General features: G+C 44.9%; 1 non-coding gene across 1 annotated transcript; it reads right to left on the minus strand.

The window, feature by feature from the left end:
* Positions 1-1,451: 1,451 nt before the first annotated feature.
* Positions 1,452-1,555, minus strand: LOC122095014. Its single transcript, XR_006144996.1, has one exon. It is a non-coding gene; the product is annotated as a U6 spliceosomal RNA (small nuclear RNA).
* Positions 1,556-2,012: the final 457 nt, after the last annotated feature.

The following is a 2,012-nucleotide window of genomic DNA, read 5'->3' on the forward strand; positions in this document are numbered from 1 at the left end:
ATTAATAAAAGTTTTAGGAAAGGAAAAAAAAATTTTTATATATATAAGGTAACAAAAAACAAAAAAAAAAGAAAAGAAGAAGAAGAAGAAAAAAAGTTCTTTGATTTTTTTTGGGGGGGGAGGGGTGGGAAGAATCCTGTATCTCCCTTTTGTCTGTAACCAGAGTCTTGTTGGAGTCTCTGGTCAGCTTGAGGTCTGTGGCTTGATTGGTTTCTTAAGTCAGTTTGTTGGAACAGGCAGAAAAATGCTCTGCTTTACCCAAGATTTTGAGATCCCCCTCCCAGGTTAGTTTACTGGGACGGTGATCTGCTTTGAGAATCACAAAAGAGGGGGATGCAGTGATGAGGCCAGGTTCTTGTTAGAGTTGAGGCCTTTCAACAGACAGTAGCTTTTCCCTGGGGCTATTTTGTGAAAAAAAACTCACAGCACCCAGCCTGGAGCCATTCTCAGGGTTTCAGTTTTTTCAATTGATTGTGGTGGCTGCTAGAGGGAGGGGCAGCCTCTGGCTCTGGTTACCCAGTGAGGAGAGACCCTTCAATGGCTGGCGCCTGAGCTGGGTGACTTTTCCCTGGATGGAACTGAGTCTGTGAGGTCACTTCACCGTTAAGTTCTTGTGACCTGCTAAATGACCGTTTTATTACAAGGCCTGAGCTGGAGCTAGCCCCTCCTCCGAGCTTTGTCGGTATCCAAGATGGAGATCACCGGTGCTGGGCGGGGAGGGGTGGCCTTCCCTCCTCTGCTCCCTGAGAAGGAGTGAGGACGTTGGGCTTCTACTCACGCCGAGTCTTGGATCCTGAGTCATCTCTGGTCTGCAAAGTGCAGGATGAAGATGTCCGCTCCTTTTCGGTTCTTGCTGGTGTTGAGTAGAATCCGCTCGTCCGCTGCGTCTGGCTCCTTCCTCCCGGACTGTGTCTCAGGTATGACCCCGCGGTGGTGGTGGCCGCCGCAACCCTGTCACTGCAGCGACAGCTGCTGGCAAGCGCTCATATGTGTCTGCTTGGCTTCCCCTCTCTTGACTAACTCTCTGTCCTGTGATGGCACACTTGGTGTGATTCTCTGGCTTGGGACTGTTCACTGGAACTCAGTAACTGCTTTCTATGCAAGAGCTTGTTCAGATTCCAGCTTCTCCTCCGCCATCTTCCCGGAACTCCTTTACCACGTTTTCTTGATCCATTCATCTACTGACGGGCATCTGGATTGGTTCCATATCTTAGCTATGGTAAATAATGTTGCAATAAACATAGTTGTGCTGGTAGTTTTAATATGGTCTTATTTGTGATCTTTTGGGTAAATGAACAAAAGTGGGATTGCTGGGTCATAGGGGAGCTTTATGAGGAGTCCTTTGAGGAAACTCCATACTGCTTTCCAAAGTGGTTGAAGAAGTTTACACTCCCACCAAGAATGCAGTAGGGTTCCCTTGTGGCCCCATCCCCTCCAGCATTTGTTGTTGTAAAAATATGGATTGCTTCACGAATTTGCAAGTCATCCATGTGCAGGGACCATGCTAATCCTCTCTGTATCATTCCGATGTTATGTATGGGCTGCCGGATTAAGCACAGTACATTTTTTATATAGAAGGTGTAATTGATTTTCTTAGTCAATTCCACAAAAAAGTAAGTTCAAAAGAATTGTCATGAAATTTTAAAATCATGCAGTTCTTACATAAGCACACATTTTTGATGTTGGCATAATTTGTGGAGGGGAAGGGGAAAATGTTTAAATAGGGATACAAGTAGACCCATTGCAACAATGAAAGGAACTTTACAACTTTGGCATCTCTACTACTGCCATACCTGCAGATTGTAACTTGATTGCTTCTTTTGAGGTAAGTATCACTATACCTGGGTCTGCTTGGACTGTGGTCCTCCTAACACAAGCAAAACACATAGCACCCATCAAACTCTAACAGAGTTTCTGAAACTTCTTTTTTTTTTTTTTGGTTTGGGCTTGCCTGGAACTGCAATTCTCTAATCTCTGTTTTCTAAGTAGATAATATTACAGGTTTGAGCCAC

This window comes from Dipodomys spectabilis, unplaced genomic scaffold (genome assembly GCF_019054845.1).
Source record: "Dipodomys spectabilis isolate Male_0828 unplaced genomic scaffold, ASM1905484v1 ptg000012l, whole genome shotgun sequence".
NCBI classification, from domain to species: Eukaryota; Metazoa; Chordata; class Mammalia; order Rodentia; family Heteromyidae; genus Dipodomys; species Dipodomys spectabilis.